This window comes from Anthonomus grandis, chromosome 3 (genome assembly GCF_022605725.1).
Source record: "Anthonomus grandis grandis chromosome 3, icAntGran1.3, whole genome shotgun sequence".
NCBI lineage: Eukaryota > Metazoa > Arthropoda > Insecta > Coleoptera > Curculionidae > Anthonomus > Anthonomus grandis.
In genome coordinates this window covers 20,916,993-20,927,741 of record NC_065548.1, presented here as the reverse complement: position 1 = coordinate 20,927,741, position 10,749 = coordinate 20,916,993, and the positions used below count along the sequence as shown (strand labels likewise).

The window sequence follows — 10,749 nt, the reverse complement described above, 5'->3', positions numbered from 1 at the left end:
GTGCAAACGACTTCTGAAGTTTCGCATAAGTCTTGCAAGCATTTCTTGGGGTATTCTGCGAATTTCCAGGCAGATTGCATCCTTTAGTTGTCTAATAGTCGTTGGACGATGTTTGAAGACTTCAGCTTTTAGGTAACCTTACAGAAAGAAATCACAGGGCGTGAGGTCGGGCGAGCGTGCAGGCTAAGGAATATCGCCTCTCAGGGAGAGCAAACGTCCGGGGAACATTTCTCTCAATACTTGCACTGAAGCTCGAGATGTGTGAGCTGTTGCCCCATCTTGCTGAAACCAAGCATCTTGCACATTGAGTCCTGCAAAGGCTGGGGCGAAAAAATTGTGAATCATCGCTATATAGCGTTCCGAATTGACAGTAACAGCGTGATTTTCTTCTTCAAAGAAGTAAGGGCCGATTATCCCCATTTCAGACACGGCGCACCAAACTGTCACTTTCTCACTATATAGAGGCTTCTCGTGTATCTCTCTCGGATTCTCAGCGACCCAATACCGAAAGTTTTGCTTGTTTACCCAGCCAGACAAGTAAAAATGTGCCTCGTCACTAAAAAAAACTGCGACTTGAATGTAAATTTTGAACTTTGAATTTTGACTTGTAAATTTTGAACCATAATTTCACATGCAGCACGTCAATTGTTCCAATCACGTTCTGATAATTCCTGTGCCAGAACCATCTTGTATGGATGAAAACGAAGATCCTTGTGAAGAATTCTTCGCATAGTGCGGTTAGATAAACGAAGGGCAGCTGCGTGTCTCCGTGCAGAACGTCTAGGTGACCGTAAAAATGAGCGTTTCACAGTTTCGATGTTTTCGGGTGTCCGAGCTGTCTGTGGCCGTCCACCTCCTTTTTTGATAACAGATCCAGTTTCTCTAAAGTTCTTGATCCACAACACAATTGATTTTCAGTCCGGGACTCCTTCATTTCGCGGAATTTGGAACCTTATCCGGAACGCTCGTTGCGCAGCAATAACTGACCGATTTTCGCGGAGGTACACTTCCACGGCGAATGCGCGCTGTGCGTTGGTCCACATGATGCTTCAGACTAAAACATGTTTAAACAAAACTGTTTACCATACGGGTCTTAGTGGCGGTACCCCTACTATTCTGCGATGCCGCACGGCATTATGAGGGAAGGTTGAAAATAGGGAGACAGTTATGCCGCACCCTGTATAACATCTGGCAAATTAAAAAATCTTTATGGAGCTGAAAATGGCATTGGCCAGATTTCTTTTGATATTTTCTAAAAATATCAAACTTTAACCTAATGGAGGTTTTAAGGCGATTTAAATTATTGCTTAATTTATTAAGAGAGTTTCTAGAACTAATATTTATTCTATCCCTGAATAAACAGTCGAAATAGAGGTACTTATTTATGCAATAGTCAAACTTTTGTTGCAATACCATATGATCATATCTTAACAAAAAGATTCGATCGGGTTTTTAAAGACTTAGGTCAAAGAATGGTTTATCAAAATTCTGCCAAATTCAGAAATCTTTTAGGAAACCCAAAAATAAAATTAATGGCTATAGGATGACATAGGATCACCGAATAAAATTATCCATTGGACAAATAATTTGTTATTGTAAAGGCATTTATAAAATGGTATGTTCAATGGAAATCTAGATCAATGGATGAGGAAAACTTTGTCTCATTTATCATGTCTTCAAAAAATGTATTTTGAAATTAATTATGAAAGAAAAAATGGATGGAGATCTCTCAGATATTACAGAGATACGTTTAAAATATCTTAAAGACCTTTTTGCAACAAAATGCATTAATGAATTGTCAAAAAAAGTATTTATTTTATTATTGCAACTTTTACTGTTTGTACAAAAAAAGATATGGCATGGTTTTCGTAACTTTAATAAATATCTATTATATATGATAAAAATGTTAATACCCATTATCTTAAGCTTTAATATATACTTGATATTTCTCCATACGCATTATAATTAAAGGAATATCAACACAAAACAAATTCTACAATAATACTTATAAAGTGGATAAGTTTCCTGAGCTCAAATTATGTTTTAAAATTTTACTACCTAACTACAAAAGCCTAAACTACAAGATATTGAATAAAAGAATCTTCACATAAAATTTTCGTTTGTAATTATATTTCTTAGCAGCCGTTGGCCCCAGCCCTCTACAATCTATAACATATATTTAAAAATTCACGGCAGGTAACAAATGGGTGATTAAAACAACGTTTGATTAATTCCGTTTACGAAAAGTTATATTCTTGTTTGAAACCAGAGGAACCCAGATATACGGAGTGGATATCCATTGGATATCAGCTTTTGGATAAAGGGACTATCCAATGGATATCCATGTAGGGACACTGGATATCCAGTGGATACTACGAATGACACACTCATGTAAATTCTTTTGGACACCATTTGTGGATACCTGATGGACGCTAATCCTGGAATGCAGTAATAAATAGTGGTGTATAGATCTCATATTTTATATTGAATGTCTAAAGCACGCATATTTTTAAAAAAATGCAAAAACCTACCCAGTGGTGGATATTCTCTGGATACCAAGCGATAACCCTTTTAATGCAGTTGGATACCACAGGGACACCTAATGAACATCATTTTTGGATCAATCCGAATTTTGAAAATACTATTAAATAAAAATAATTTAATTTAAAATTTTAACATAGAATCAAGTGCAAAATGTCCAATAAAATTAAAGATTGGAATATCTTCTATTACTGATGTGCCAGGGTGACGTTCACTTCAAATTTTTTCTCTGAATTGCTTATCAGTTCTTAAATTAAATTTTTGATTTGCAAAGCACACTCGATTATTAATATAATCACCTTCAATATCATACTTAAAACAAGAGTAATATCCAGAATATCCTTTACTTAAAAGAATAAAAGACTTTGCAGGCACATCACAAACAAAACCCGTAATTTTAAATGAATATTTCTTGTTAATAAACGTAATACCATTGTCCATTAGCTGTGTGGTCTCACTTAAAAAATCAGATAAGAAGTCATTCGGTTTTTTTGGCTTTTTATAGCCATGGTATATGCCAACCATATGGACAGTATTTGTTTTAATAGTAAGACTGCATAAAATTGGATATACTTGGCTTGAAGAGCTTTTAGCAAGGGGCAGACCATCTATGTTTATTAATATTTTAACACAATTAGCTTTTAAGAGTAAAGGATAGTATTGTAATACTAAACTTATTGCTGCAGTTTTTAAGCCAAAATAATGATAATATCCTGGTTCTACATATTTTAAATCAACTATGCGAGGTGTTTCTAAAAGTGTCCTTGCATCGAGTGGAAGGCTAGGATGAAATGGTTTTAAAATGTTTAATAATCTATTGAGTGCAACATGTGAAGTTTTAAATTCAATAACCCATTCTGCTAATAATTGATTAATCAGTTCTTTTCCGAGTATATCAAAGTTTTCCAAAGGGAATTTGGGAAAAAGGTGTGTGTCAGTATTATTCAAACTAGATCTAGAGCTACTGTCACTGTCATAATCAATGTGACCAGAGACATTTGGGCATTTTGACTTTCATGACTTTCTTCAGGATTTTCATGACATTGTTGAGTGTAAACATTTACAGAAAGCTTCATATGATCTTCACTGGCTAATAATGAGTTATAAAACTTTCGAGCAGCTCTATAATGTCGCTGATTAATTTTGGGCATGGTACTAAAAATATATATAAAGCTTTTTGGTTGAGTCAAACTATATATTATAATGTACGTGAATACTTCTTATCTAAAAAAATTAACAGAACACTGGTTTTTCCGTTTTTCCGACAAAATACAAAAACACAAAATACAAAAGTTTAGCTTCTACGACTTCCACGTTTTGCAAAAGGATGTAAAAGAAATGGTTGACCAATGACACTAATGACAAAATGCTGATGCTCGGGTGCCCGCAATTCGTTGATGGCAAGCGTCCGTGACTTCAGATAATTTCATAATAAGGGGACTTTTTGACTTGTGTAATTTTCTTTTTTCCGATTGGTTTGATAATTAATTTATTTATAAATCACTTATTAATAAATTTAAGTTTTAAAATAAAGTATTTATATAAGAAGATCCTGGATACCATACAATATCTATTTATGGATATCCTTAATCATGCCGAAATTAGTATAAGTATCCACTGGATATCCATATAGGTTACCGGACAGTCTGTAATGTATTTGGATATTTCATGAATATCCACTGGATGGTCTGTGCTATCTGGGAATACTCACTGCGGTTTAATTGGGTATATATTTGACAATTTCTATTGTTGACTTTTTTATTGTCTGCTCTGTCCGCGGCCGTACCACTCCATTTAATTTATTTCATTGATGAAAAATACTATTATTACTTGTCATCTTAGTGTGGTAATAATAACATAATAAATAATAACAGAGCAGGGGTAAATGTTGACCTATTGATTAAGATTGCTTCGCTTGCTCGGTGTTGAGTTTCTGGATTTGCTTTACGAATGTCATCCGTAATTGCTTGTATAAAAACGCCATTACCCCGTCCCTTAATCATACTGTTTTGCATCATAAATAGAGTGCCGGATTTTCCAGTACATTCTCCCAAACAACTGTCTGAGCTAAATCATAGAAATTGGTAATGGGGGATTGTTAGATTTTAAGGAAATATTTTTTCGTTATTTTTAAGCAACCAAACCTGTTACCGTATTTGTAATAATAAAGATTAATAGCAATAAGATTTTAATATAACGGGACAATCTACTTTCAATATCTACCTGGTTTCTCCACTGTTTAAAGGCTTACCCTAGAGGCTAGATGGGACGCTAAGCTCCTTTAATTACTTAGAGTAGCGCCCGAGGCATTTTTGTTAACTTTTCTCTTATAACTTGTACAAAGAACTAATGAAGGGGTTGACGGATACCCTGCAATGTCAAAAGTTATAGGGTGGACTTACGTTAAGTACGTAACGAACCCCGCTACAAATTTGGCTGTGACTATGTGGCCTGTTTGGGTACCCTGACATGACTGTGTTTATTAAAAAAATAAAAATATATAAATAAAATAATTTTTTCTTTCCTTGCTTTATTCTAGCTAACTTAGCATTAATTTTTAAATGAATGTAAAGCAAAATAAATTGTTAATTTATTCCTTGAAAATTTTATATATACATTTAAATGTCATTTAAACTCACTTGAGTGCTTGCTTTTATTGTGCATAAATATGATAAACAAAATACCTACACTAATTAGCTGCTCAAATTGTACACGCACACGCACCGGCCAAAAACAAACTTTTATTAAATACCGTTCCTCCTAATATAATTAAATCCACCTTCATACCCCTTCTAAATATAGTCCTGAAAAAAATTAAGAGAATTCCAATAAAATTAAAGCTTCTTGCTACCTGCATCGTCATAGCGACGTAGAAAAAACGACGCTCCATACCTTCCGTCGCGGCGTCGGCCGACACGAGTATACACGGTGACGTATTTTTCGCGGGGGCGCCAAAAATACGTGGGCCCCCTCGGTTCCACATGGCATGGCCAAGATTCATTCATGGCTCGCAATGTTGTTTCGTAAACCGTCCCGGAGAGTTTGGTTTCTTCTAGCCGGTCTCCAAATGCGTGAGCTTATCTTTTTTCGAAAATCCCGGATTTTTAATAACTTTCAGTTTACGCATGTGCGATCAGTGTACGTATTGCCAACACAGTCGGCGCCAAATGAAGAAGTTTCCCTACAAAATTAAGCAGGACATGATTTAACTAAAACTTATCGGTATATCTTAAAAAACTTGTGCAAGATCAGGTATTAGGCTAATTTCACTAATAAATATTTAAAAGACAATGTAGTGTAGCGTTAAAAATACTGCGCAATTTGAAGGACTTCCGACCTGTTGGTTGATAATACATGATATTACTGGAAGGAATTGTGACGGTTAATATGATAGTTTTTGTGATGATGAGAGTGTAGGAGTATCGGTTCAGTTAACTATAGTGCCTTGTAAATGGGATTGGTGTAATTTAGGAATTGCTAAAGGAATTAACTCACAGTACAAATCTGTAAGTAATTAGTATTTTATAGGTTATGTTTTCATTTGTGTAAATTATTACTGCATGCCTGTCACTAGAACTGTATTTATTAAATTAGATTATTTTAAGCTTTAAAAGGATTATTGACCTTTAGGTTTTTCTTGGCTTGACGCTATATTAAAATATTTGCTCAGGACACTTTATTTATAATTATGTATAAAATATAAAGAGATTTTATTTAATAGTATATTATTATTGAATGTCATCCAATAAAATGTTCTTATTGTTTGTATTCTATATAAAGCATAATTATAGGTTTTAAATATTTTCTTTAAATTATGTAAAAAATAAAATTATGAACAATAAATACACTCATAAATCTGATCACTTTAATATATATAATATATTATAATATCACTTACTTATAATATGTTACTTACTGCCAAAACCTGATAAGTAATATTTTGTTAGTTTTGTGTAAATAAGGGTTTAAAGTTTCAACCTACAGTAAAACAACTACATGAACGGAAACATTTAATAAATGATAATATAACATATATTGTAGTAGTACAAAAAAATAAAAAGTAAAGTTTGCATAATTTTAATAAATTTCGTTTTTTTTTGGAACTTATAGTTCGCATCTTCGCGTACGCATTTTTTGTGAAAAACGTTTCATTCAACCAGTTGACCTTTTCGTTATTGACCTATTCTCTTGTCTCATTTTTCATAAGTTTAGAAAGACTATCTATATAGTTCTATATATATATATATATATATAGAACTTGAGAAACTTTTGAAACTTGCATTTCTGTACAAATTTTTTAACCTTCTTTTTTAATGCTCTTGTTCTGGCCATACGAAATATTGTTAATCAATCATGCATTGTAAACACAGGAACAAACTTCTAAGTCCGTTTAATAGCACTGTGCAGGCTGTCTACTCGTATGTAGCTGTATCCACTTTCCACAAACTTTTGCTCTATAATCATTAAGTTGGGACTTTTTTGAACCAGATAGAGTAATAAAGGGCTAACCTGTTTTTGCAGAAAAAATTATTCCCTTTTTGCAAATGAAATTGTTATTTTTCCTAAAATATGTACTTACCCTGTTTTAGCTGCACAGTTTCGAGCAAAATGGATAATTGCCAGAACAAGCCTACATCAGTTACTACCTTTCCATTGTTCAACACTTATCTGATTTATGCAGTAAATTTATATACGAATTTTGGTTACGAAAATGCAATAAACGTAAAAATGTACTTATGTTGTTTTGGCAGTAAACCGATGATATTTTGTTTAGTGAGGAAAGGATCTAAAGTTACTTGGCCTATAAGAAGTATATACTAAAAATAACATCTAATATTTTTACTTTATGAGATGTTTTGTTTGGTCTAAATTTGCAGGCATATCTAGATTTGTTTAGTTGTCAACTAGCTTTCTTACCGTGTAATCAAAGTACCAGTATATCCAAAGAGTATAAATCAAATTTTAGTGTCAAATTAGCTCATCTACAATCGATGGATCCCTGGAGATAAATAAGATTTCCATATCGATATAATAAAATACTGAAAGATCAGGCAACCAAACTGGATTACAAAAGTGTGTAAATTTGTATTAATTTTTTTCTTTATAAAATTACTTTTAACTAAATCATTTATTTTTGTTAATGTATCATTATACAGAGTAGCTTTGAAAGACGACATTAGTGCTTAGGAAGCACTAATATTATCTTTATTAATATTAAAGATATAGGGCAAGTAAATTATCAAACAAAAATTAAACATGACGTTCTAAAGAAAATGCGAAAAATGTACTTTTGTTTAATAAAATCTCCTGTATATTTTTGTATAAATCAAAAGATAATAGTTTTCCTATTAAAAAAGTTTATTTACATTAATAGCTTAAACCTAAAAATAACAAAGTTATTTTACCAAATTTAGGCAAGATGGCTTTGAAATATGAAAACAAAATCAAGCAAGCCTACTTAATTTACAATAGATGAACAAAAACATCGCTATCTTCTTCAATACATTTCTGAGCATACTTAAGCACGCGTCTTGTAGATTTTAACATCGATCTTAAATCTATTGATCCAATCATTTGCCTAATATGTGTTTAAAGTTTATCAACGGTTCTGTATTTTGTTTATACACTTCATTCTCTCTGTAATCCTAAAAATAAAAGTCGACAGAGGTTAGATCTAGTGACGTAGGTGGCCAACGAATCGGTCTACGGGTCGCAATCCATTTGTTATTAGACAGTTTGCTTAGTAATATTCTTATATCATTTAGTTAAGGGGAGGTGCTCCATCCTGTTGGAAATAGATTTTATTGAGGGCGCACTTACCTCTGAAAAATATTTAGAGTTGCTTCAAAATCAGATAGTGCCTAGTTCAAATGCACTTTATCCAAATGGTGAAAACCCATTTATACCGGCAGATTCGATATGTTTCCAACAGGATGGCTCCCCCTCACACTATTTGCAAACAGTACGAGATTACCGTACCAACATTCTCCCCCATAGATAGATTGGAAGAGGGGTTTTATTGAATGGCCAGCAAGGTCGCCAGATTTAACTCCATTGAATTTTTATCTATGGGGTTATCTAAAATTTAAAGTTTATTTTGATAAACCTGAAAGAATTAAAAAATAGAATTAGAGCCGAAATACAACAAATCCGGCCTCAAACATTAAGTAAAGTATAACAAGAAATGGAATATCGACTTGGTTACTGTCAGGAAGTTAATGGTCAACAATTTGAACATTTATTTTAATTTTTTTGTTTTATTTTTTTTATAAACTGTTCCAAAAATTCATGATTATTTATAACAAATTGAATCGCAAATAATAATTAATAAACATTAAGGTTAGGTATAGGACATGGTATACGATTTCTTAAGGAAATGGCGATTTCTTAACTTGACGTCTGTTTAGCAATTTCAGTAAGTAATCCTGACAACTGCGGATGTCTTTCGCTATACATCTTTATTCTTAACATAATACCATAAATAACATATATATTTCTTAAATCTGCCTTTCCCAATTATCCACATTTATGATTTGTTGTACCTCAATAAATAGCATTGCATTTTTGTTCTGTATCACTCTTGTTACACGTTGCATATTAGTGAAAAATATTTTTATTTAACCCTATAAATAGAATAACTTATGTTATCTAAATTACGCGTGTTCGACTAGGTATGTTTGACCACTACACCAGGGGCGTAGTAATATTAAAGACGTTTTCTGTAATGAAACATACCGGGATATCTTAAAAACTTGTGCAAGAACAGGTAATTGTGATTTATAGTTTAGTGGGCAGCTGAAGGCTGTTATGCACATAGTTTTTGGAATAATAAATAGTCTTAGAAAAGACTAATAAAGCTTTCTGGTTTAAAGGACTTGTTTTTACTTTGACGTCGCTTGGTACAGTGTAGATGGTATACCCAAGAATTTGAACCAAGCGTGCGTGAGTGCTGGCCACTTTCCAATAACGTGGTCTGCAGTTTTATTCTTCTCCCAATTATACCGACATTCCAGGTGTGCCAATAGTGTGAAGATAGCACCTTAAATACCAGTGTTCGGTTAAGAGACCTGTCACTAGTCTAATTTCGCGATTTTTTAAGCGAAGTAGATATCTAGTGAGGCAGGCAGAGAGGCCCATCTATGTGTGCTTTATCCTATCTCATGCAAGGTGCTTCAATCCATTTTCGGAAAGTCCACTTATCCAGCACTCGTTCTTGATGCAGTTGGTACGCATTTAGCTATACCGATTATTCGTTCAGGTTCCACCGGCTGTTTCGCAGATTCTAGTCTAGCAAGGGAGTCTGCTTCTTTATTTCCAATACGGCCTGTGTGCTCAGGCATCCAGATATGTTGAACCTTGCGGCCCACGTTTATCAGTTGTTTCAGGACTTTTATGCACTCCAGTACGAGTCTGGAGCTCACATTTTTGGCTCTAAAAGCCTTAATGGTAGCCCCGCTGGCTAAGCAGATTGATACGACTATTTTGAGATGTTCGAAGTTTAGGATTTTGTGATCGCATTTAACCACAGTAAAATTATAGCATGCTTTCCCAGCGAGTATGCTCTGCTAGTATATTGAACCCCACTACAGAGTTCTGCACCAGCTCTATTTTATTCTGTCCAGATAATCCCCTTATTTAGCAGTGTTGGCCCATTGGCTCTCCTCTCTGCCTGCTACGTGGGTCACCAAACTCTTATAATCTACAGTTGCAAGAATAGGTATTACGCTAATTTGTCCAATAATTTTTTTTTAAAAACAATATACTGTAGCTATTAAAATAGTGCGTAAATCAAAGAACTTTCAACCTGTCGCTCGATAGATAATACATCGTATTGCAGGAAGGAGTTGTGACGGTTAATATAATAGTTCTTGTGATGATCAAAGTGTAGTTCAGTTAACTAGAGTGCGGTTTGAATAAAATTGTTGTAATTCACGTATTAGCTTGGCTTTTCTGACATTAAAAAGTTTTGCTTGGCTCACTTTATATGCACATCCCGACGCTTAAAATATAAAAAACCATTTATTTTATAAATTATGGAGAAATTAAAATACATTCATAAATATATGGATCTATTTGTAGAACAAAACTATTAAAAAAATAAAATATGCGTACATATTACAATAGGTTATACATTTTTTTATAGTATAACCTTACCAAATCTTATATACAAAACCGATGCCACTAGGGTAAATATTTATATAAGTATAA

General features: G+C 33.4%; 1 protein-coding gene and 1 long non-coding RNA gene across 2 annotated transcripts in view; one reads left to right on the top strand and one right to left on the bottom strand.

Annotated features, from left to right (window-relative positions):
- Positions 1-5,119: 5,119 nt before the first annotated feature.
- The window catches only part of LOC126733840 (uncharacterized), a 67,187-nt gene continuing 61,557 nt past the window's right edge, over positions 5,120-10,749 (bottom strand). Inside the window, exons 3-4 of the long non-coding RNA XR_007659883.1 lie at positions 5,434-5,722; positions 5,120-5,345 (exon numbers count right to left, since the gene is read on the bottom strand). This is a non-coding gene — a long non-coding RNA (uncharacterized LOC126733840). The remainder of the gene's footprint in view (positions 5,346-5,433; positions 5,723-10,749) is intronic.
- LOC126733838 (early growth response protein 1-B-like) overlaps positions 5,582-10,749 on the top strand; it is a 78,917-nt gene continuing 73,749 nt past the window's right edge. The window contains exon 1 of the mRNA XM_050437251.1: positions 5,582-6,047. The gene's annotated coding sequence lies outside the window, so the exon portion shown is untranslated. The remainder of the gene's footprint in view (positions 6,048-10,749) is intronic.